This window comes from Podarcis liolepis (genome assembly GCF_965112155.1).
Source record: "Podarcis liolepis genome assembly, chromosome: 13".
NCBI classification, from domain to species: domain Eukaryota; kingdom Metazoa; phylum Chordata; class Lepidosauria; order Squamata; family Lacertidae; genus Podarcis; species Podarcis liolepis.
This window is the reverse complement of record NC_139573.1, coordinates 4850353-4876331: the sequence shown is the minus strand read 5'-3', so window position 1 is coordinate 4876331 and position 25979 is coordinate 4850353. Positions and strand designations below refer to the sequence as shown.

Below are 25979 nucleotides of genomic sequence, written 5' to 3'. Positions count from 1 at the left end.
GGTTGGACTAGATGACCCTTGGGTCCCTTTCAACCCTACAATTCTGCAATCCTATAATATTGCTTTAAATCTACAGTGGTACCTCGGGTTAAGTACTTAATTCGTTCCGGAGGTCCGTTCTTAACCTGAAACTGTTCTTAACCTGAAGCACCACTTTAGCTAACGGGGCCTCCTGCTGCCGCTGAAGCCCGATTTCTGTTCTTATCCTGAGGCAAAGTTCTTAACCCGAGGCACGATTTCTGGGTTATTGTTTTTTCACTCCAAGGCCCCTGAGGAGAGTCCAGGCCCTGCCTCAGAGCCTGAAATACATATCATATACATCATATACATATACATATCATATACAGGAGAGAGGACAGGATCCCACAAGTCCCTAGCCCTAAGTAACCAGCGACCAGGTACAGCTAACACACTTTCCTTCCTCACAAGGAGACCTTGTGTGAAATTTCCACGCCTTCCCTTGCACGGAAGTGGTTTTCCAAACAGGGGGGAGGGAAAGAAAAGCATAAGGAAACACCAGATGTATATAATATATTATCAACACAGGTGCAAATACACGCACACACAAAATACAACGAATAAAAGAAATTTGGGGTTTCAATTCTAAACAGCAACGACTTCAGCTAAATTTCTGCCTCCCAGAAAGAAGCAAAAAAAAAATTGGGGGGGTCAGTAGAAAGTGGGTGTATGTTCAACCTCCTGACACCCCAATTCCCTGGAATCAGACCCCCCCATCTTAATTCCCCACCAGAGAAAACAAGCAGGGGGTGAAACAGCAGGCTGATATAATAATAATAATAAAAAATGAGGGGGGGTGTTTAAACTGTTCTATGGGGGCCTATCATTTTTGGGTGGGGTGGGGAGTCCTAATCTCTGGGGCCGAGGGAGGTCAGAGGGCTTTAAATATATATTTTTTAACGGGGGTATCTGGAGATTCCTTTGCAGTGAGGCTCTACGAAGGAGTATTTTAGGGGAGAGTTTTTCCACTAAGGTTTTTTTTGGGGGGTCTCATATGCGAAACACTTTGACGTTTTATGGGTAGGGGTTACAATCAAGCAGTATATACATTTTATGAAATAAGTGGCGTGGGGGGGGGGAGAAGGGGAGCATGGGCTGGGTTTTGGTGTGGGGAGGGGTTAACCAAGAGCCCACACCCCAAATTGTCCTTTTTAAAACAAGGACTGAGGGAAGGGGGCAGGTGCAGGGTGGGGGCTGTTCATTAAAACCCCCCAGAGGCACAGTATGGGGGCGGCATAGGGCTTGGCCCAGATCACAGGCACACTTCCAGGCCCCCACAAACTTTTTTTTCCGCCCCGATTTTTTCTCCAGATTCCAATCCTGGGAAAAACACGCCAGGAAGTGGGAAGGACCCACGAGGTTCGTTCTGGCTCCCAGGCATCTCCTTTGGCCGAAACCTCAAATATTCCACTCCCAGGGAACCCAGGAGTTCTGGCGCTTGTCTATAAAATCTCTTCCCCCCTCCACTTTGGTGTTCAGGAGGACGGAAGCACCCGAACCTACCCCGGCACCCCAAAACCTTCCCTCCAAAATCTCATTTCGGCAAGCCCACATAAATCCCTTTTCCTGGAGCTGGGCAAAGATAGAACCCAGGTGTCCTGGCTCCCAGCAGCCCTTGCTGCTATGAGCCAACCCACAAGGAGAGACCATGTGACACGGTTTCGGGGAAAGTGAGAGTGTGAGGCAGGCCGGGCAGTGGGGGTGTGGGGGAAGAGGTGGAGAGGTCCCCATTCGTACCCAGGGAGGGCATCGTCGTCCCCCACCTAGGACCCCCACCCCCAAAGCCAATGCCCTCGGACAACACATCTGGATGGACACACACAATGACCCCTGGGCACAGAAGTGTGGCCAGGGCGACCGGCCGACCCCAGCAGGGCCGCCACACCAGCCAGCTCCCCCTAAAAACCAGAGGCCAGTGCCAAACATTCCCAAGTCGGGGTTTTCTCAGCCGGAGAAGATTGCCCAACTCTGAGACGGAGCCAGAGCTTTCCTTTATGTCTTGCTCAAACGCACCTAAAACGAAAAGCATTTCTTCTAGTAAGTACACACACAATCACACACACACCTGCCCAATTCAGCATAGTGAAGAGGCAGCAAACATCAAAAGATATATATATTTACAGGGGGCAAAAAATCAGCCAAGCCTGTGTGGCCTCACCTGGGCTCCGTTTCTGCGCTAGGAGAAAGCTGCCGCCTTGCTTGACTCGTTTGTCAGCCAGTAGGTGCCACCCTCATCACAGCGCACCTGTCCTGCTTCACCTGGGCACTCTTAAAGGGCCAGGCGCACGCTTAAGCACCTGGCGCTGCAGGTAAGCATTGGAACACGCTCCCCTTTCACATTATTCCCAGCACTCCCAACCCACACCAATGCGTAGCTCTGTACAACTATCTCCCTCCTCCACCACCACCACCCCAGCCCCAAAGTGGGAGCGTCCAGCTGCGAGCGCTCAGTGGCATCCGGAAGACACTCTGCACGCTCTCAGAGGCACTCTTTCTCTCCACTGCTCACTTCCTGGCAGACAACCCTCAGCAAAGGCTAAGAGGCTTGCCATGCTATCAGCTCCTCGGAGGAAACAGATGCAGATTATCTAAGCTGCTTGCTTCGCCACTATCCTCAATTCAACTTTCTGTCTCCCCGCCCCCCATAAAAAAAGAAAGCCCCCCCCAGCGAACCGAGTCTTGTATGGACTTTGTTTCAAAACTCTTAACCTTGGAACACACTCCCCCCCCCCACAAAAAACCCCATTAAGGGCAAGGGGGCTGGAGTTTGCAAGTCATACCCCACCCCCCATGAACATCTATCACAAACTGGTTGCAGCCCCACACACTCAACTAAAGTCACAGTTGCTGGATCCAACCTCCTCACCACCACTGACTATTCTCAAAACTTTCTGCACTTGATCTTTCCCCCACTTTCAAGAAAAATGAATCCACCGAGGGTATCCGGCCCCCCCCTCGACAAACACCTCTGTGCCACCCTTGGCACCCCCAAAATGCACATTCCGGTCAAACCCCCAAACAGGAGGGCGCCCCCCATATGATTTGCGGCCTTTCCCACTCCACAGATCGCAACTCAATCCTGACTTCCCCCGGCAGTTGGGAACACACTTGTCTCAAATCAGTTCCACTCGCAGCCCCCTCTGAATATTCACAGGCGGAAGGGGGGGTGTCTCTCTGCCTGTTATAGAGACACAACAACCCCCTTACACTTGCTTCGGAAACAAGAAAGCCACACAAGAGCCCAGCAATTCTGGGGCCTTGCCCCACAGAAGACGGAAAAGTGCTGCTTTTCAAACTGGCACAGGGGGTCAGATCCTGCCCAGTCTGGAGGAACCAGGATCTGGGCGCAGCGGAGACCGTGGGGTGGGGGGGTTGGGGAGAGTTTGTGCAAAGTTGCACAGTTAAAAGGCAGGCCACGCCAGCTGTGCCTGAGCTCCCCAACCCGCAAGCCTGTTCCCAGAAGCTCCAAGAGCCAGGGGTATTCTCTCTGCTCTCCCCCAAAGACATCTCTGCGCCAACACCCCAAAAAGGGACACATTAAGAGACCGGACGTCCTCACATCAGGGTCTGGGCCTCTGACTCCCAACCGCAATTCGGCCCAAGCCGTAAAAAAACAGGCAAGATCAGCAACATAACAGCCAAGCTGATCTCCACACTCGCCGGAAGGGGATTTTGGGTGTCCCGACCTCCAAGAAAGTGGGCACCCCCCAAAAAATACAAAATCCTACTTCCATGCCGCAATGTGTGCAGGTCAACAGAGGCACCCTGAGCGGAGGTCCGTCATCCCACCAAGCCGGGGCACCCCCACCCCCCCAATTTGCTCCAGATGCAGAAACCGCCGGAGGGACTTTGGGGGTTCTGTTGTACCTCCTCTACCACCACATCGCCTCGGGGCCCAGCAGGTTGTTGCCACGGGCTCCTTTCTGATCTACCGATCGGGCAGGGGTGGCACGGCCAGGCCACAGAAGCTGCCTTCAGGGTGAAGCCGCGACCCTGCGAAACTCCATCGCGTTCCTGCCCCGGTTGTGGCGTGGATCCGTCCTCCGGTTCGGCCAGAAGGGCCTGGCCAACTCCAGTCCATTTGCGCCCTACTCCGCCAAGGGAGGCCGGCTCTGTAGGCTACCCATCCGGAGCTGGGCAAGTCCCGGGGTGCGCACGGGTGCTGCTGCGGGAAGCTCTCTCCAAAAGTGTGCCGTCCGTCCGTCTGTCTGCCGCCTGTTCCTTTAAAGGTGGCATGCAAGGTGAGCCCAGGAGTCGGCCAGGCCTGTGGCAGACTGGGCTCCCCCCCCCCACCCTGTCGTCCTCCTCCGCCAGTCTTCCCTTCCCTTCCTCCTCGCTTGTCTTCTCTCTTCCAGGCAAGATAACAAAGCCAGCAGTAGCAGCCAGGAAAAGACCTTACACACAACGCAGCTCCCCTCCAACCAGACACACACACACACACACTCAACACCCCCCCAGCACACTCACACACACACACACACACACACCAGCGCACACACGTTTACAGCGAGATCCCCGAAAACTGGCAGAAGGAGGGGAGAAAAGAGAGAGAGGGAGGGGAGGGGGAACCAGACACAAGACAGCAAATGGGGGGGTTTGGGGGTGCGGATCCAACGTTACCTGCAGGAAGGGGACTGTTAAGGTTGCGAGGGTGGGGAGGGAGAAGGGCTTTGTTCCTCGGGATCTCCCCTCGCCCGGCCAGGAGGAAGGATGGAAAAACCAAAAAATAAAAATAAAACCCAAAAAATTGAAGAAGAAGAAAATGTACAATATTGGCGAATTTTCCCCAAAAAAACACCCCCCCAAAAAATCAGCACCCCAACGGGGGAGAGGAAGGGGTGAGAAAAAAAATCGAAATTGGGGGGTGGGAGGGGAGGAGAGAGAAGGGAAAAAAGAAAAGAAAAGAAAAAATGGCCAATCTTGCTTCTTTGGGGAGCAGACTTTAGTGCCAACTGGGATCAATCCACAGGGTTTCGGGCGCTCAGAGCTCTCTGTACTAAAACTCCCGTGCACACTCGATGGCTGGGCTTTGCTTGCCTCGGCTCGCTCCAGCGCCCCCCCTCCCCTCCCTCGGTCTCTACTCAAACAAAGAAATGAGGGTTGTGTTCATTGCCCAACCCCCTCGCAGGCCCCCCTCCCTTCTCCGAGCCCAGACATCCCTCCGCCTCCCCCTCCTCCTGCCGCCCCCTCCCTTTCCGGCAAAAAGGCCGCCTCACTTCCATGTTCCCAGCCTCGCTCACATGCTCCCATGCGCCGGAGAGGCCGCTGGTGGAAGCGCACCGGGAGCGCCAGGGAAGGAAGGAAGGAAGCGAGCGAGCGAGCGAAGAGGAGAGGCGCGCAAGAGCCAAGAAGGCAGGGCGCCGGGGGTGGATTTTCGCAAGCAGCGAATTGTTGCTGTTGTTGTTATTATTATTATTCCTGGAGGGGGGAAAGGGTGGGGTGGTGGGGGGAAAGGCGGGCAGGTGCGCGGAGCGGGATGCAGGGCGCAAATGGCTCGGGAAGGTGGAGAGTGCGTTAAGGAACCCGACGGCGATTTGGAGAGGGGCGCAGCGCAGGAGGGCGCACGGGCGGCTGGGCGCACGGAGGCCGCTGCAGGAGAGGAGCGGGCGGGCACGGAGGGGGGGGGCGATGGAGGATTTAGGCACGTAGGGAAATTGGCCGGGGTTTGCGCCTTTCCAAGCGGGTATCCAGCCGGGGGGTGGGCGCGCAAGGTGGACGGAAAGGAGTGTCCACAAACAGCAGCCACGCGCTCTGCGGCCGGCTGGGTTACCTGCGCGTTGATGGCGCGGACGGGAGAGTCTGGCGCCTGGCTGCACAATCCTCCTGGCTGCAAGGTGAACTTTCAGGTGGGGTGGGCGGGGTCCCCTAGCTTTCAACATCTCCCCTTTATTCTCGGAAATGCCCGTCCCGAAATCTCCGACTTTCCAAACATCCCTTTTGAAACGCACAACAGTTTCTCCGCCACCCCTTAACTTCATTTTGTTTTTGTATCCAGATACGTCTGCCTTGCCTTCTAAACATTTTGTCCTCCTCTTGGTCTGCCTCCAGACCTTGGACACAGTAGGTATGTATCAGCATCCCGGCCAGGGCAAATTTCCCAACACTACCCCCCCCCCCACACGGAACATAAATTCAGAATTTCAGACGCTGGCAGCAGGATGGAGGCTTGCTACAATCTGTGACTTGCATAATCTGTTCTGCTTGCCATATCTGGCAATCTGGCGCGTACTATGCGCTCTCCTCGTGCTGGCAACGTCAAGGGCACATGGAAGGGGTTTCCAGCATGGGGCGGGTTGTGGGGGGAGAAAAAGTAAGTGGGATCCAATGAGCTGCCCCTCTCTTCCCTGAGTTGCCGCCTCCAGAATCTGGCAGGAACCCCATGTGTTTCGATGGCCGGTTGGCTGGTAGGGACACTGTGCCTCTGGGCATGCACAGAAAGGCACTTTCCTCATTGTCACCACAACCACGACCAAACATCTGCACAAGTTTGGACCCCACCTTCCCACATCCCAGCACCTATTTACCAAGCGTCAAGAGTTTAATACAGCTGACGCTCGGGCTGCGAACGTGATCCATGCGGGGTGCACGTTCGCAACCCGCAGCGCACGTGCAGGTTGCAATTTGGCGCTTCTGCGCATGTGCAAAGTGTGGTCTAGCGCTTCTGCGCAGGCGCGAAACCCAGAAGCCACCCATTCTGGTACTCCCAGGTTTCGGCGGGTCCGTAGCCCGAAAAAACGCAAACTGAAACGTCTGCAACCTGAGGTATGACTGTACAAAGAAAGCGCCACGATTCACAGCGAGAACCTCAGAGCAACCTTATCATAGAATTGTAGGCTTGGAAGGGACACCGAGTGTCATCTAGTCGGACCCACTGCAACGCAGGAATCTTTTTGCTCAATGCGGGACTCGAACCCACAACCCTGAGATTAAGAGTCTCACGCTGTACCGGTTGAGCTTTTCAGAATCCCTCAGTTCTGTCCTGGGATGCAGAAACAGGGGGAGAAAGAGAGCCCCGCACAACTTTTCCGTACCACCAAAAATCCCACAGAGCACATTTCACCATCCTGAAAACACAGATGGGAGGCAGATGTCTACACTAAGACACACACACACGGCAACCGCCTCTGAATCAGTGCAGGGGGAGGAGGACGGTCCAGGTTGGAAGACTGTGTGCAAGAGAGACGCTGAGGACACACACACACTCTCTGGCTGCAGGAAAACACAGCACTTGACCTGCAGTCAAGATCGCGTAGCCATGTGCAAACTCAAAAGCGGCCAAGTGGATTCTGAGCGGTGCGCTGCCACGCGCCCCCCCCCTCTCCACTGTTCGAGAAGCCTGTGGGCATGTGCATAAGCCAAACAGCACCTCAAAGCATCCAGGAACATGGGAAACACGGGTGCAGCAATCAAGAAGGCCAGAAGAGCCTGGTTGGTTGCCGGATCAGGCCAGAGAGGGCCTCATCCAGGCCAGCCTTCTGTTCTCAAAGCAGCCGGCCAGATGCCTCCATAGGAAACCTGCAAGCAGGAGCCGAGCGTGAGAGACTCTCCTCACCATGGTGGAAATTCTGCCAGGTCTGTGTGCCGCTGCCCAGGTCACACATTTCCATTTGCTCAGGACATGTGTCTCAAAGCCTTCTTTAAATGGGGCGTCCCCAGAAAGCAGTGGGCACACAGGGAAGCAAAGAGGAAGCGTGTCTTGTTGCTTTGGTTTCAATATTTGTGTTTTTACCTTGTATTTTTATCTTGTGAATTGCCCTGAGTCCTTTTGAGGAAGGGCGGTATAGAAACCTAATAAATCATCACCATCATCTCAGCGTCCTTATAGAATCATGGAACTTGTTGTGTTGCAAAGACCCTGAGGGGGTCTTTATTCCAAGCCCCTGCAATGCAGGAATCGCAACGGATCTCAGCCTATGCTGTGGGTCACCATATGCATTTAATAATAATAATAATAATTTATTATTTATACCCCACCCATCTGGCTGAGTTTCCCCAGCCACTCTGGGCAGCTTCCAATCGAGTGTTAAAAACAATACAGCATTAAATATTAAAAACTTCCCTAAACAGGGCTGCCTTCAGATGTCTTTTAAAGAGAAGATAGCTACTTATTTCCTTCACATCTGAAGGGAAGGCGTTCCACAGGGCGGGCGCCACCACCGAGAAGGCCCTCTGCCTGGTTCCCTGTAACCTCACTTCTTGCAATGAGGGAACCACCCGAAGGCCCTCGGCGCTGGATCTCAGTGCTGGGCTGAAAGACGTGGGTGGAGACGCTCCTTCAGGTATACTGGGCCTTTGAGGCCGTTTATTGATTTTTTAAGGCTAGCTTCCTCACCCTGCTTCCCGCCCCCTCCAGGAAGAAACCCTTCAACCCAGCAGGAATCAAAGTTTTGCTGCCCCACCATCCCAGGAAAAGGGCGAGGGGTCTCTGCAAGGATTTTTCCGACTGCCAGAAACCACAGCAGAGGAGAGGGCTTTTGCGCTCGGATCCTGCTGGGGGGTTTCCCACAAAGGGCACCCGGGCGGCCGCTGTGAGAACAGGATGGGGCCATTGGCCTGATCCCGCCGGCTTTCCTCACGTTCTTAAGTTCCCCCACTCCACAGCAAACAGGCTTGACAGCTGCGGAGCAAGATTCCTGGGTCCCAACCTCCGAGGCTGGTGGGCAGAGGGAGGGTAGCGGGGCCTAGTGGGTGGGGACAAGCCTTTGTGGGCGACTCGGGGAAGGGAGTCTTGTTGGGAGGGTGCTGAGCATGCCCCTTGTGTAAGAAGGCCCGTCTTCCCCGGACGGAGATGAACACACAGCCTCTGCCCCCCCTTTTTGCAATTGAGCAAGACAGGTCCCAGGGGGAACCCGGAGAATATTTATAGCTCCGGCGTGAATGGAGAGCGGAGCAAGTGGGGGGGGGTCCTCCTGCGTTACCCGGCAACTGCCGGAGGGCACGTGTGGAGGCAGCGTAATCTCCAGCGACCTTTCACCCCGACCTCTGACCTCGCGGCACAAGGGAGAGAGGAACAGCTGCACCAGAGGCTTCTGGGTGGAGCGAAAACCCCACCGCCGCCTTTGCTCTGTTGCCTTCCTGCACCCCCAATCTACACATACACCAGACAGGACACCCCTGCTCAAATTTCTGCAGTGCTCCCCCCGCCCGGCACAATTCCAGACCGCCGCGCACCAAAAAAACGCCCAAACCCCCGTTTTGCAAAACGGCACGTCTGCTTCTATTTCCAAACCAGAGAGAGCTGCAATTATTGCTTCTCTGGGGGGGTGTGGGTAAGATGGGGGCTTGCTTTTTCAGGCTTCGCATTGGTGCCATTCCCCTGCACCTCACTTTGGGCTGTTCCCCCACCCTAGGGACACTGAAAAGAAGGGGGCAAAGGTGGATCTCCCCCCCCACACACCCAGCTCTTTTGGTCCACGTTTGCAATATGGCTCACAAATTCAACCCACTCCAGAAGTGACCTGAGGCCAGGGGGCCGGGCACAGAGGATTGACAGAGGTCACTGTGGCCTTGCTATGTGGGGGCTGGCTCCAGATTTGCAAACTATCCTGGCTCCATGCGCGCACACACACACACACAGAGCAAACAAATGTGCTTTTTCAAGACCATGTAGGGAGGCGAGGGGGCCGGGAGGTTAGGAAAGGTGTTGAGAAACCGGGAAATTAAAAACTGGAGCAGTAGAACCTTGACCCAGATACCCAGATTTCCTCTCTTTGCGGCGGATGTTTCTTTTTATCTCTCCCTCCCTCCCTCCTTCCCACCCCCTCCCCACAGCGTGATCCACAAAGCTGCCACAACCACCCCCTCATCTCCCCCCCCCCCATTGAGAACAGAGACACAGACAGTTCAGCTGAGGACAAGTTAAGAGCAGCAGCCGTTATATAAGCTTACTTGTAAAGGCAAGGTGGGGAGAAAGAGGGGAGGGAGGAAAGGTGTTTAGCTCTCTCCCAGCGAGGGCTGCACCTAAGTGACTCATGCCCTCCCGAGGCCCTGGTCTCCCTCCCCGAGGACCCAGGCATCCGGGGACCCAGCGCCCTGACTCTCCGGCCACAAGCTGCTTAGCAGAGACCCTTGCATGGATTCCTGAGCCATCAAGCTCACCCACCAACTCGAATTATATTTTCCCATTCCTGCACCTCTCCAAAGCCCCCTTTCCCCTGTAATTACCGGGGTGGGGGGGGGAGAGATGCCAAAAGCTCCCTCCCCTGGCTTGAAGGCAGAGAGACCCGAGGAAGCCCCCCCCCCAAATTACATGCAGCAGAGCAGAAGTGTGCAAGGCTGTCACACGAAGCGGGGGGGGGGGCGCTCCACCCCTCCACAGCTGCGCCACTGTGAGCTGACCCCCTGGCAGCCTGTCATGTTGGCAATGGGCAGCCAATCAGGGCAGGGGGGGGACACCCAACCCTGGCAGCCAATGGGAGCGCTTCCAGGAGCAGAACAGGTTCAAAACTGGGTTTTCCCTGCACGCATTGCCTCTCTTGAGACTCCCCACCCCTCAAATTCTCTCTCGAAAACTGCCAAAAAATTTATTTGCAGCTTCTGCAGAGAGGCATTGCCGGGAATCTTTCGGCAACAGCAGAGAGGGTTTTCAAGAGGTTTCCCTGTAATGGGCTCAGTCCTCCAGGTCTGTGAAATGGGAGCAAGAAAAGTAGGGGGGGTAATTGTGAAGGAGGGAAGAAGATACCGCCACCCACCCCTCGGATCGCAGGGAAACCGTACAGCTAGGCAAATAAGAATTGCACTTGCTGTATTTGGGGAGATTGGCAGGGGCTGCTGGCTCCAAGGGGTCAGAGGTCTTGGGGGTGGGGGCTGACAGGACCAGTGAGGGACCCCTGCCCTGCAAAAAAGGGGGGGTTGTTAGCATTGGTGCACAGCCCAGTGAGCCAGCCCACCTTTGCTTATAAGAACACACTGTGAGGGTTGGCGCGACTCCCAGAATCCTTTGCTCTGCTTAAGTTTCTGTGGCGCATATACACCTGCCGTTTCACTCCCCGTCCCAATTTTCCAGAAAACTCACAACTAAGCCAGGAAACCCTGCCTGTGTTTTTTCCAGGCCCTGGAATTCCGCCTCTGGTAGCAATTAGCCTGAGCTTTGGAAAAGAGGCAAGGGGGGGGGGAAATATTTAGACCCCTTTCATTTCAGAATTTCAGGCTTCTGCCAAGCTGGCACTACAGAGATGGGCGACAGACCTGGAAAACAGAGGCAAGGCTCAGGTCCAAAAGCTGGCCTCAGTTTTCTCCACCTGTGAAATGGGAATACTTGTGCCATGCTGCAGAAAGTAGGGCTGAAAGTTCCCATTGCTGGTGCTTCGTGGAACAGAAATTCAGGGCTGCACCTATTGCTAGTCCAACTCAGAGTAGGCCTATTGGAGTGAGTGGAGCAAAGTCTTGCTCATTGGAATCAAGGGCCAACTAGTATGGGACACAGGCTTCAGCACGGATGATCCACCCAAACCTGCCCCCTAACCGCAAAGGGGCCCAGCGGAAGTCAAAGGATAACTCGCCAGCCCTATAAATATACCAGCGGCATTTTTAGGGTGGGCATGTGGTGAGGGGGCGGGAGGAGGAAGCATGCCCCCCAACCTCCCCTTCTGGGGGGGGGGCAGATCCGAAATTCAAAAAGTGTGGCAAACTATGTTTCCTGTCTTTGCCGCTGCACATAGCTATCAGCTGTCAAACACACCAACCCAACGAACATACACCGCCCGAAACTTTTATCTGTAGACAGATGACCAGAGGCAACACAGAAGAACAGTCAACACAGCACTCAAGGCAACTGTTGCTCTAAGGCGCTGCGCTGCGGCAGTAGAATACCCCAAACCAAAGCAGGCTCTCACCAGGTAAGGCGGCGAGACCTTGCCAACAGGAACGTGGGAGGGAAAGCAAGCACTGAGCCCCTCTGAACAAAGAAGAAGAAGAAATGAGATGTTTTGTATGCCCGCTCTCCAAAATTGTATGCAGGGGGGGGGAATAATGGTTTTGTTTTGTTTGCTTTTGAAGGGCCGCAAAATCAGCAAAATGTGTGGGTGGTGTGCCTTGCTCAGAGATGGGAGGAATAGCTCTGCAGAGCATATCTGGAAAGGAATTAGCAGCCTGCTTCTTGTTGTTGTTTTAATCGTCGTTCTTTTGCAGAAAACCTACCGGGTGTCCAGGGAAGGCGTCTTTGCCCGACGTAGGGACGGCATTCGAACCCAGACCCTGCAGTGCACCGCTTCAGAAGGAAATCGCTACAAGCACCTAACTCTGGGGGGATTGGGGTAGCTCAGTCGGTAGAACCCGAGACTCTGGATCTCACGGCTGCGGGTTCGAACCCCACATCAGGCGAAACGGTCCTGTGGTTGCAGCGGGCTGGACTAGATGACCCTGGAGGTCCCGCCCAAGGCGGCGGTTCTGTGAAACGACACGCAGATGGACACTCGGAAGAGAGAGAGAAAGCCAGGGGTGAATGACCGCAAGTGAAAACGGCTGGTAGTTCAGGAGACCAACCCCCTGCCCGCAAAGGGATTTGGGGGGGGGGAGCAGGTTGCCTTGATGTTGAGGAAACAGATGGGCCACCTGAAATGAGAGATGTTTCTCAAAACCACCACCCAGAGGAGAGGAACCACCTGCAGGTGTGAAACACAGCCGCACGCCCCTCTCTGGTCTCCCCTCGCTCCCCAAACGCATCTCAGTCGCCCCTGCCATCACAAGGGAGGCAGCTACTCTGGATTAATTAACCCAGAGTGCAAAAGGTTCAGCCTTTCCAATGTGGGAGGGACCCCTCAAGGTCATCCAGCCCAACCCCAGGAATCACAGCTCAAGGATCCCCCACAGATGGCCGTCCAACCTCAGCTTAGGCACCTCAAAGGAAGAAGAGTCCACCGTCTTTCGACGGAGTCCGTCCTGCGTTGCTCTGACCCTCAAAAAGCTATTCCCAATGTGCAGTTGGAATCTCCAAGCTGCTGGTTCGAGTCCTACCCTCCGGAGCAGGAGAAAACACGCTTGCTCCATCGTCCTTTAGATCAAGGATCAGAAACATTTTCATCAGGGGGCCGGTCAGACCTTGGGGGACGGACGGACTATATTTTGAAAAATATAAATACCCTGCAAGCCGGTCCCACAGCTGCCTCCGGACCTGAACACACTCTGCACGTGCTCAGGAGCGCGTCTCAGCGCCACCCGCTCACCGGCGTTGTTGATGAGCGGCAGCCGCTCCATCAGCCGATCCCCACAGAGCTCCCAGGCAGCGTGCACCACACACTGCGGCCCACCGTCTGAGGCCAGGTCGGTGGGTAGGCCGTGCCTGCCAGCACGGCCTCCGAGCGCGCCACCAGCAGCAGCACCGAGCCAGGCACGGGGCCAGCAGACACACCAAGCTCCGGCTGAAGCCCCTCGACATGCCCGTCACGATGCCCATGACGCGGCCCAGACCCACTGCCCGCCCACCCGCCGGCCTCTCTGTCCATGGTCGCGCTGGGTTTACCTCAGCGCGCGGGCAGCGAGATTTCGGATTGGCTGCAGGAACTTCCTGGTTGGCCGCATTTGGCCCCCGGGCCGTAGTTTTCCGACCCCTGCTTTAGATATCTGAAGATGGCTATCCTATCTCCTCTCAGTCTCCTCTTTTCCAGGCTAAACATATCCAGCTCCTTCAACCGTTCCTCATCAGGCCTCGTTTCCGGACCCTTCATCATCTTGGCTGCACATCTTCCAGCTTGTCAACATCCTTCTTAAATTGTGGTAGCCAGTGTGGCACTCACTCCACACGTGGTTGGACTTCCCAGCTGGCTCTCGAGAGTCACTGTGGTGTAGTGGTTAGAGCACAGAACTCAGACTTGGGAAAGTCCAGGGTTCAAATCCCCAGTCGGTCACACAGATCTCACTGGGTGCGAACTTGGAGGCCAGACACTGCTCATTCTTAGCCTAAACCTCACAGTGTTGTCATGAGCTCTTGGGAGGAAAGGCAGCGACATTGTCTTTTACAGGGACGCGGGTGGCGCTGTGGGTTAAACCACTGAGCCTAGGACGTGCCGATCAGAAGGTCGGCGGTTTGAATCCCCGTGACGGGGTGAGCTCCCGTTGCTCGGTCCCAGCTCCTGCCAACCTAGCAGTTCGAAAGCACATCAAAGTGCAAGTAGATCAATAGGTACCACTCTGGTGGGAAGGTAAACGGCGTTTCCGTGCACTGCTGTGGTTCGCCAGAAGCGGCTTAGTCCTGCTGGCCACATGACCCGGAAGCTGTACGCCGGCTCCCTCGGCCAGTAAAGCGAGATGAGCGCCACAACCCCAGAGTCGGCCACGACTGGACCTAATGGTCAGGGGTCCCTTTACTGTTACCTTTTTACCTCACAGGGTTGTCGTGAGCTCTTTGGGGGAAAGGCAGTGACATTGTCTTTTACAGGGTTTCTAATCCACTTTTGCAATAAGGTCCAACGGAGAATTAAAACAATATAAATATAAGTTATTAGAAATCACTTAAGCCAGTTTACAATGGGAAGAATTGGTTGAACGCTAAGTCACGCAAGACACCCAGTGGTTAGAGAATGGGAAGACAAACTAAGGCCTGGGCCAGATTTAGAAGACGACTGGGCCAGATCCAGCCTGCGGACGGTCCGGGAATCAGCGTGTTTTTACATGAATAGAATGTGTCCTTTTATTTAAAACGCATCTCTGGGTTATTTGTGGGGCATAGGAATTTGTTCATATTTTTTTTCAAAATACAGTCTGACCCCCCACAAGATCTGAGGGACAGTGGACTGGCCCCCTGCTGAAAAAGTTTGCTGACCCCTGGGTTAGAGAAATGGGAGAGACCACGGTTAAATGCCCCCCTCAACGGGGGTGAGCTCCTGTTGCTCGGTCCCTGCTCCTGCCAACCTAGCAGTTCGAAAGCACCTCAAAGTGCAAGTAGATAAATAGGTACCGCTCTGGCGGGAAGGTAAACAGCATTTCCGTGCGCTGCTCTGGTTCGCCAGAAGCGGCTTAGTCATGCTGGCCACATGACCCAGAAGCTGTACGCCGGCTCCCTCGGCCAGTAAAGTGAGATGAGCGCCGCAACCCCAGAGTTGTCTGCGACTGGATCTAATGGTCAGGGGTCCCTTTACCGTTTACTTATGTAAGGAAGGTGCCCAATGCGCCTCTGTGGGGTGGGGGGAGGGCTGCCACCATCCCAACCTTGGGGGTGGCAAATTAGCAAGAACACACACACAAATCACACACACACACACACACACACACGTTGACTGTGAAACCCTGCAGCCTTTCAGATATTTGGATGGGGGCGTTCTTCTTTTGTTTTGTTTCTGTTCCTTGTTTTTATTATGCATTTTGTGTTTTTATCTTTTGTTTGAAAGGTGCCAACCGCCCCAAGATCGACAAAACGAAGGGCGGCGTACAAATTTAATCAATAAAATAATGAAAATATTTGGATCGCTCAAGTGGCCTGGCCTGGGAAGCTCTAGTGAGAGACATCCCTCAGCCGCTGCTGCCAGCCAGTGCAGCCAAGCTAGGCTCCATGGGGCCCTGATGGACTGACACGGCAGCAGGCAGCTTCCCATGTTCCCATGCGCCCCGCACAGGAACTGCAGGCTGGCGTGCAAAGAGTTAACCCGGACCATGCGCTCGGCGCATGTTTGCCATGCGCGCACATTGCAGCTCCCCTCCCCCTCCCCGGCCATGCGGGCTAGCGTGTGCAGGCGTGTTCCATGCGTGAGGGAGCGTGTCCGGGCGTGCCCTGTGGGATGTGTGCGCACACACGTGCAATCTCCTGGCAGCTGTTCCAGGCCTGCCCTCCCCATCGCCCCGGCAACCAGGCCCTGCTGCAGAGCTGCCATTGGCCCCCGCGCCTGGTGATGTCAGCATCCCTGAAAAGTTAATAGGGCGGCTGGGGATGAGGGCAAACATTCCTGCCGCTGTTCCCATAGCAACAGGGCAAGCACCCCAGCTCAGCGGCCATGTGGGGCGGGGTGCGTGGGGGGGGCAGATTGCTCCCTCGCCCCCCCCCAGCCCAATCTCTGAGTCTTGCAGCCGACTTGGCAAGGCACAGACGGGGAGAGCAGGGGTGCGACCCCCACCGCTTCCCCCTTCCGCAAATAAGAGGAGCTGGGGCTCAAGCCTCAATGCATGACCGGAGGTTGGGGGCTGGGGGGTTCGCGGGGGGGGGGGAGCAGAGCACTCTGCACGCACTCAGAGACTGACAGGAGGAGGGAACGCGATGCACTCTGCACACACTCAGAGGCTGAATGGGGGAGGGAGTGATAGATTCTGCATGCACTCAGAAGCTGACTGGGCAAAGGAGCGATGCACTCTGCACGCACTCAGAGGCTGACAGGGAGGGACTGATGCACTCTGCATGCACTCAGAGGCTGACAGGGAGGGACTGATGCACTCTGCACGCACTCAGAGGCTGACAGGGAGGGACTGATGCACTCTGCACGCACTCAGAGGCTAACGGGGAGGGAGGGATAAACTGCATGCACTCAGAGGCTGACAGGGGAAAGAAGTGATGCACTCTGCACGCACTCAGAGGCTGATGGGGGAGGGAGCGATGCACTCTGTATGCACTCAGAGGCTAACGGGGAGCGACTGATGCACTCAGAGGCTGATGGGGGAAAGGAGTGGTGCACTCTACACGCACTCAGAGGCTAACGGGGAGGGAGTGATGCATTCTGCACGCACTCAGAGGCTGATGGGGGGAGGGAGCGATGCACTCTGCACATACTCAGAGTCTAACGGGGAAGAAGTGATGCACTCAGAGGCTAACGGGGAGGGAGTGATGCATTCTGCATGCACTCAAAGGCTAACCAGGAGGGAGTGATACACTCTGCGCACACTCAGAGGCTGACAGGGGGAAGGAGCAATGCACTCTGCACATGCTTCAGGGCTAGCACTGAAATTTAAGTCTCAGGGCCGAGCCTTGGGTCAAAGGGATTCAGCACAGTGTGAATGATGCTCAGCACTTTCTTCCCACTCCCTCCCCCAGTGAAGAAAACTAGAGGCAAAGGCAGACTCCCTTCCTCCACTGGGAAACAGATGCTAAATTGGTATCATAGAGTTAGGGGGGACCCCAATGGTCATCTAGTCCAACCCTCTGTAACGCAGGAATCTCAACTAGATCACAAATGACAGGTGGCCATCCAATCTCTGCTTAAAAACCTCCATGGAGGAGAGTCCATCTTTTGAGGGAGTCAGTAAAGCATTAAATATCCCACACAGACACTTTCCACAGCAGCTAATCTACCACACAGCAGCAAGATGTGCAAACCTCTAGCAGGCTCTTGCCAGCTACAAAGCGAGTGAACTGCCAAGCACACACACAAACCACACAGGCTGAGGAAAGGGGTCCCACTAGGCCGCACTACCCAGAGCTGCAGGTTCCAGCTTCAGCTCGTACTGCTGCCAGATCCAGACCTTATCTTTTGCCCGGGCGGTTGACCCGATCCAGTTCAGTCTTGATCTCCACACCTGCCCCGCAAGCCGTGCGCGCCATTGCTCAACACAAGAGCAAGGTTTCTTTGCAGAGGGAGGCGCTAGCCTGCGGAACTTCTTGCCACAGGCTGCCCTGACGGTTTCTGTTCGTGACTCGCTGGATGATGGGTGGAATCCAGGGTTAGTCATGCTCAGCGTGGATCCATTAAAATTAACGAGCATGACTCAGGCTGCCCCTGGATTTACACATTTAAAGCAGTAAATGTCGCAATCCTGGGAACTGTAGTTTTCTGAGAGTTCTTAGGGAGCCCTCTTCCCCGCAGGGAGCTATAGTTCCCAGAGTGGTTTTACAGCCAAACCTTCCTCCCAGGGCGCTCTGGGAAACTGTAGCTACTAATACTAATACTAATACTAATTTATTATTTGTACCCCGCCCATCTGGCTGGGTTTCCCCAGCCACTTTGGGCGGCTTCCATAGAAACCAAAAAACACTAAAATATCATACATTAAAAACTTCCCTGAACAGGGCTGCCTTCAGATGTCTTCTGAATGTCAGGTAGTTGTTTATCGTTTTGACATCTGATGGGAGGGCGTTCCACAGGGCGGGGGCCACCACCGAGAAGGCCCTCTGCCTGGTTCCCTGTAACTTGGCTTCTCGCAATGAGGGAACCGCCAGAAGGCCCTCAGAGCTGGACCTCAGTGTCCGGGCAGAACGATGGGGGTGGAGACGTTCCTTCAGGTATACTGGACCGAGGCCGTTTAGGGCTTTAAAGGTTAACACCAGCACTTTGAATTGTACTCGGAAACATACTGGGAGCCAATGTAGGTCTTTCAAGACCGGTGTTATGTGGTCTCGGCGGCCGCCCCCAGTCACCAGTCTAGCTGCCGCATTCTGGATTAATTGCAGTTTCCGGGTCACCTTCAAAGGTAGCCCCACGTAGAGCGCGTTGCAGTAGTCCAAGCGGGAGATAACCAGAGCATGCACCACTCTGGCGAGGCAGTCTGCAGGCAGGGAGGGTCTCATCCTGCGTACCAGATGGAGCTGGCAGACAGCTGCCCTGGACACAGATTTGACCTGCGCCTCCATGGACAGCGGTGCGTCCAAAATGACTCCCAGGCTGCGCACCTGGTCCTTCAGGGGCACAGTTGCCCCATTCAGGACCAGGGAGTCCTCCACATCTGCCCGCCCCCTGTCCCCCAAGAACAGTACTTCTGTCTTGTCAGGATTCAACCTCAATCTGTTAACTGCCATCCATCCTCCAACCGCCTCCAGGCACTCACACAGGACCTTCACTGCCTTCACTGGTTCTGATTTGAGAGGTGGAGCTGGGTATCATCTGCATATTGATGGACACCCAGTCCAAACCCCCTGATGATCTCTCCCAGCGGCTTCATATAGATGTTAAAAAGCATGGGGGAGAGGACGGAACCCTGAGGCTCTGTGATGAGTCTCCGAACAACCTTAACAAACTACAGTTCCCTTGAGAAACTACAGTTCCCAGGATTCTTGGGTGGGGGGGGAGCTGTCAGAGTGGTATGATAATGCTCTAAAAGTATTGCAAAGGTGTGATCTAAGAGAGGGCTTTTCGCATCGGTGGGACTCCTATGAGCAAAACACAGCTGGATTTAAAGAGTCATAGAACCGTCGACCTGTCAAGGGGACCCCAGAGGCCATCTAGCCCAACCCCGGGCTGGGCAGGAATCGCAGCTAAAGAACTTCTGACACAAAGCCATCTGTTTAAAAACCTCCGATGAAGGAGAGCCCGCCGTCTTCTGAGGTTGAGTCGCTCTTGCCCTCAGAAATATTTGTTCCTTCCTTGCCACTGACATTTATTTGTCCAGAAAAGTGTTGCCGGGAGGCAGTGTGGTGTAGTGGTTAGCGTGCTGGTCTGTGACCGGGGTTCGAATCCCCACTCGGCCATGTTTTTAATATTTAATGCTGTATTGTTTTTAACATTCGATTGGGAGCCGCCCAGAGTGGCTGGGGAAACTCAGCCAGATGGGCGGGGTATAAATAAAAAATATTATTATTATTATTATTATTATTATTATTATTATTATTATTATTATTATTCACACTGGATGATCACCACCTCTCTCAGCCTAAGGATAAAATGGGGTGCCATGTTCACCACCTTGATTTTAATAATAATAATAAATTGCCTATTTTGCTTATATTTTGTAAAAATTATGTTAAATAAATTTAATAATAATAAATTGCCTATTTTGCTTATATTTTGTAATAGTAATGTTAAATAAATTTAATAACAATAATAATAATAATAAATTGCCTATTTTGCTTATATTTTGTAATAGTAATGTTAAATAAATTTAATAACAATAATAATAATAATAAATGGCCTATTTTGCTTATATTTTGTAATAGTAATGTTAAATAAATTAAATTTAATAATAATAATAATAATAATGATAATAACAATAACAATAACAATAATAATAATAATAATAATAATAATAATAATAATAAATTGCCAACCTGCAGCGGCTACAGGCAGGGGGCTTGTGGCGTAACATAGTTCAGCCGGCGAGGCTCTTAATCTCAGGCTTGCGGGTTCGAATCCTGAACTGCGGGGGGTTGAACTAGATGGCCTTTGGGGGACCCCTTCCAACGCTATGAAGATCCCCAGGCAGGGAACAGAGGCAAGGTGCACCTGCGTGGGCCAGCTCTGTTGCAACACGAAAACTCCCCGCGCCTCACCCTTCCTCGTGAGTTCCCAACATCTGGGGTGCGGGAACCCGCAAATTGCTGAGCAATAAGCTTTCCTGCTCCACGAATTCTCCCATGCAAGCAACTTGCAGAACTGGGCAGGGATGTGGGTGCGAGATTTGCACACACACACACACACACACACACACACACACACACAGATGCACAAACTCACATCCGCCTGGGGAGAAGGGAGCGTCAGACAGATGGAGACAAAGGGTGGTGGGTTTTTTTGGTGGGGGGGGGAGAGGAGGAGAATCACCTGCGCCTCCTTTTCCAAGTGAGGGCAAAGGTGCTCAAAGATTGATGATTAACCTGCCAGCAGCCGGTTGGAGCCGGGAGGCAGGCCGGAGGGCAAACGGCAAGACGACGAACCGGTTTATGGTGGCGGGAGATTTCGTCGACCGGCGGCGCCTGTTTCGTCGGATGCATGAGAAAGCCTGCCTCCCCAAAACAAATATCGTATTTTTTGCTCTATAAAACTCACTTTTTCCCTCCTAAAAAGGGGAAATGTGTGTGCGTCTTATGGAGCGAATGCAGGCTGTGCAGCTATCCCAGAAGCCAGAACAGCAAGAGGGATTGCTGCTTTCACTGCGCAGCGATCCCTCTTGCTGTTCTGGCTTCTGAGATTCAGAATATTTTTTTTCTTGCTTTCCTCCTCCAAAAACTAGGTGTGCCTTGTGGTCCGGTGCGTCTTATAGAGCGAAATATACGGTATCTGCATCAGCCGAGGCTGGAACTTTTTGTGCGTCTCAAGAAGCAGGCTCAGAAGGTGGCGAATGCGCTAAAAGGTTTTAAAATAGGGATTGGATGGCCATCTGCCAGGGATTCTTGAGCTGCGATTCCGGGTTGGGCTAGATGACCGCTGGGATGTCCCATTCAACTCTACATTTCTACCTCTCTATGACCTCAGAAGGCAGAGGAGACTGACCTTAGCTGGAGGTTTTTAAACAGAGGTTGGAGGGCCACCTGCCAGGGATTCTTGAGCACCATGGAACCGCAGAATTTCAGGGGTCCCCAGAGGTCCACTAGTCTAACCCTCTGCGATGCAGGAATCCCAGGTGAGGAATCGCTGGCAGCCTCTATTTTAAAATCTTCCAATGGAGGAGAGGCTGCCACCTTCCAAGGCAGTCTGTTCCACTGTCGAATGACCCTTTCCGAATGTTCCTAAAAATTATGCAGGTAAAAAAACACGGCCAAACGCCACATAAGGGAAGGGTACAAGACGTTTTCCCTGAAGCTTGAATTTGTTTCATTCCGGATTGTCTTATTTGACATTTAGTGTGTTGCAAACCATTTTGAGATTTTTCTTTAAACTATACAGTACAGTGGTACCTCGGGTTAAGTACTTAATTCGTTCCGGAGGTCCATTCTTAACCTGAAACTGTTCTTAACCTGAAGCACCACTTTAGCTAATGGGGTCTCCTGCTGCTGCCGCACTGCCGGAGCACAATTTCTGTTCTCATATAAGGTTTTTTTTCTTGATTTCCCCCTCTAAAAACTAGGTGCGCCTTATGGTCCGGTGTGCCTTATGGAGCAAAAAATACGGTTCCACTAGGGAGAAATGACAAGGTGCCTAGACCATGGGTAGGCAAACTAAGGCCCGGGGGCCGGATCCAGCCCAATCCCCTTCTCCAGGGGTCTGCAACCTTTAAGACAAAAAGAGCCACTTGGACCCGTTTCCGAAGAAAAAAAACCTGGGAACCGCAAAACTCGTCATTATAAGTTTTTTGTCACTTTTTTATTATTTCTTTGTTTGACCCCTCAGAATTACTCCTCCTCATAGAAATAAACGTTAAATTAACAAGTTACCTTTGTGTGTGTGTGTGTTCTTCACTCCCCTTCAAAACAGTGACCAGCGTACATGCCCCCTTTCAATGCAGTGACCAGCGTACATGTCCCTTACAATGTAGCGGGCGGGCGGGAAGGTGACGTCGGGACGGTGCGTGACTAACGCACGCACCGCCCCCATGCGACATCACAGCCAGTACAGCGCCCGCCACAGTGGGGAGTGTCGGGGCGCACAATGCGCCTCCTCCCCTCGCTAGTATCCACCCCGGAGCCGCGGCAAAGGTGTAAAAGAGCCACATGCGGCTCCGGAGCCGCGGGTTGCAGACCCCTGCCCTTCTCAATCTGGCCCACGGACGGTCCGGGAATCAGCGTGTTCTTACATGAATAGAATGCGTCCTTTTATTTAAAATGCATCTCTGCGTTATTTGTGGGGCATAGGAATTCGTTCATTCCCCCCAAAAAAATTTAGTCCGGCCCCCTGCTGAAAAAGTTTGCTGGCCCCTGGCCTAGACATTCCATCGTGGCAACTATAACCCAGGGTTTAAAGCGCCATTTGGTGATTCGTTTACATCTCTTGAGTTTCTAAGCCTGGAGGTTTGGGGCCCGGTCGTTCCTACCCACCTTTTGGGGTTTTTTTTCGGGTGGGGGGGCAGGACTTCCTGTTTTGTGCACTGAGAGCAGGAAGCCAACGTCTCCTTGCACCCACATCAAAAAGGAGGGGTGCGAGAGAGACCTCCCACGCGGAACGGGGGGGTTCACAACGAACAAACACGCTCAATTCCAGAGAAATTCGCATTCAGGTCTCACACCCCGATGCACAACAAACCTTAGAGGATGCCCCCTCCCTGCAATATCAGGCCTATAAGCCCCCCACCCACCTCCGGAGACCCCAAAGACGAAATTTGTGGGGTGAGGACCCTAAGAATCTAGTCCTACAGCTTTTTCCTCCATGGGTTTGTCTCGCCTTCTTTCGAAGCCACCCAAATGAATGGCCACCGCAGGGTCTTGTGGCAGGGAGTTCCACAGTTCGTCTGCGTGCTGCGCGGAGGAGATCAATGCAGAGCGCTGTCTGGGATTGCATCGCAAAATATGGACAGGACATCTGTTTGGATGAGAGCGATCTATCCTCACGGATACTAACAACCCCCCTCCTTTGCGAGGTAATAAAAACCTTGAAAGCGGTGCCGGAAGGGAATAAAAATTGCATTTCATTTTTATTTGCCGTTGCATTTCTATCCCATCTTTCATCTCAAGGCGGCATACAATTTTTATTTTTATTTTTAATTCCTTTATATCCCTCCTTTCTCCCCATGCCAGGACTCAATCCAAATTGAAACAAATGCAACGGAAAACACACATTTTTTAAACCAGTTAAATAAGTAAGCTGACAGCCTGGAATACACTTAGAATCACCGAATCGTAAGGGGTCACAACAGTCATCTAGTCCAGCCCCCTGAAGCGCAGGAATCTTTTGCCTCACGCGGGACTTGAACCCACGACCCGAAGATCACGAAGCTCGTGCTCTACCGACTTAGCTATCCAGCCTCAACTCTTAAAACCACTCATGCTTCCCCCCTCGCCTGTTTCTCCCTCACAACAACCCTGAAAGGTAGGTTAGGCCGAGAGACAGAGAACGGCTGAAGGCCACCGGGGATTTTCGTGCCCAGGCTGCGAGTTCCGGTCCTGACAATGAGGCCGAAAAGGCCGATCCATAGTTCAATGGCAGGACGCACACACTTTTCCCGGAGCCGGTCCCGTTTTCGAATCCTGCCGCCTCCCGATTATGGGGGGAAAGGCCGTTTTTCTGGGATCAGAGAGCCTCGACCTGCCAGCTGGGACACAGGTGAATCCTTGGCCTCCTCCCTCCCTGGTGGGGATCCGGTTGCTCGCCTCACCGGGCCGGGCCCAGGCCTCTGCTCACGACAGGTGGCCCGCCACTCAAATAACAAGCCAGACACACCACACAGGGGACCTCCATCGCCTCCCTAGAGGGCTAAAAAGGTGTGGCAAGGTGGATTTGCACAGCTGTGCTGCCTAGCGGTTAGATTGGGTTGCACCACAGGGAGGGAATGATAGAGCGTTAATTGTACCGAGAAGCAAGGGCCGGCCTCCCCTCAGACTGGCCCCCTCCAGATCTTTTGGACATGCATCAGTTTCGAAGTTTATGCAGCCGGAAATAATAATAATAATAATAATAATAATAATAATAATAATAATAATAATAATAATTTATACCCTGCCCATCTGGCTGGGTTTCCAACAGAACACTAAAATACAATAACCTATTAAACATTAAAAGCTTCCCTGAACAGGGCTGCCTTCAGATGTCCTCTGAAAGTTTGGTAGTTGTTTTTCTCTTTGACATCTGAAGGGAGGGCGTTCCACAGAGCGGGCGCCACTACCAAGAAGGCCCTCTGTCTGGTTCCCTGTAGCCTCACTTATCGCAGCGAGGGAACCGCCAGAAGGCCCTCGGAGATGGACCTCAGTGTCCGGGCAGAACGATGGGGGTGGAGACGCTCCTTCAGGTATAAAAAGCTTGGGGCACCGATTTTCCGCTTCCCACAGCTGCTCACGAGGCAGAAAGCACTCCCTGGTGAATTTCTGCCTGCCTGGCAGGCAGCCATGCTCCCTCCTCCGTCACAAAGCCATTGTTCAGGGCCTACAAATCCAGCGCCAATTCTCCCCCACTTTGTCGGCCAGGGGTTGCAAGGCGGAAATAATTTAGGGGGAGAGAAAAGGCTCCCCCCGTACAAAACTTGACCTTGGCTTGCTCTTTCCTAGGGTAAATGAAATAAATTTGATTTTTTTTGTGGTGGGGGGGCTTCACCCAACCAAACCTAAGGAAGACAGGCAATCCGACTTCTCTCTTCTGCACGCCCCCCCCCCCAGCTCAGATGATGGCTTCTACATCTGGTTCTCCAGAAACCACAGCGCCAGGGGACCGCGATTCACAGACGCATTAACAAGAGCCTAGTCCCTAAGAGATGAGATTTGAGACCGGGGCGTTTGCCAAACATCTTCTCAACACCTGCTCATTAAGCCCAACGCCTCCGCCTTACGGTTCCCCTCGCAAGAGCATATGGGGCTGGAACTGGGAGGGGCTAGAGGCGCCCGGCTAAATTGGCTGAAAACTATAATTAGTAGCGGAATTACCCCGGCCTCCCCTGGAGAAATAAAAGGATCGAGGCTGAAGGTTTGCCCAAACCCCCCGGCATTGTGTGGCGGCGGCAAAATAGCGGCTTGCAAGCTTACCTCTCGCGGCTGAGAAGGAAAAACCAAACGGAAAGAACCTCTGCTATGGGGCACCCCACTGCATCCCTCCTGAGGTTTCCGCCTGCCCGGTCAGCTGCCCCCAATTGCCCCCTAATTGCCAGCTTTTGCAACCTCCCGGATATTTTGCACAGTGATTCTCATCACCCCAGCCAAAGTAGCTTTCCGTTGGCAAAGGGTGCCCTGAGCATGCACAGAGAGCCTGTGTTGTGCAGCGCTTCAGAGTGCTGGACTAAGACCTGGGAGGGACCTGGGTTCAAATCCCCACTCGGCCACGAAGGTCACCGGACAACCTCGAAAGCCAGCCGCCGTCTCCCAGACTGAGCCTACCGCAAAGGGCTGTTGTGAAGAGCTAGAGAACTGGTTGTGACTGGTTTGGCTGGGGGGAGGAAAGAACCACATTTATACATGCTCAACAGCTTTTATCTTTTATCCTACCTGCATTTCTCAGCTAGAAATGCACTCTGCACATGCTTACGAGCCTGCATTGTTCACATACGTTTGCTGCAAACCTCAGGAGGGGGAAAATCTGGACATAAGAACACAAAAAGAGCCTGATCCAGCATTGAGTTGTGCAGGCAGAAGATGAGACATCAGGGCTAGCTAGCAGCCACCTAGTTTGGCGGCCGTCCCTGCTTCCTGCAGCAGCGAGTTCCGTAGTTCAACAATGTGCTGTGCAAAAGAAGTGCTCCCTTTAATCTGTCCTGAATCTCCCAGTCCCAGCACTAAGCTCCACGATGGCTCAGATTTAAGAGCTTTACAGACTCTAATCCCC

At 53.4% G+C, this 25979-nt stretch overlaps 1 protein-coding gene across 6 annotated transcripts in view; it reads right to left on the bottom strand.

Annotated features, from left to right (window-relative positions):
- The window catches only part of KDM6B (lysine demethylase 6B), a 103377-nt gene that overhangs the window by 74360 nt on the left and 3038 nt on the right, over positions 1-25979 (bottom strand). The window contains exon 1 of one of the 6 annotated variants that reach the window (XM_083472452.1): positions 4639-5095. The exons of 2 other annotated variants lie outside the window; for them this stretch is intronic. The gene's annotated coding sequence lies outside the window, so the exon portion shown is untranslated. Of the gene's footprint in view, positions 1-2176; positions 2207-3885; positions 4461-4638; positions 5096-25979 lie in introns of those variants that run through there. 3 more of the 6 variants (XM_083472459.1, XM_083472454.1, XM_083472455.1) reach the window with 3 other exon arrangements.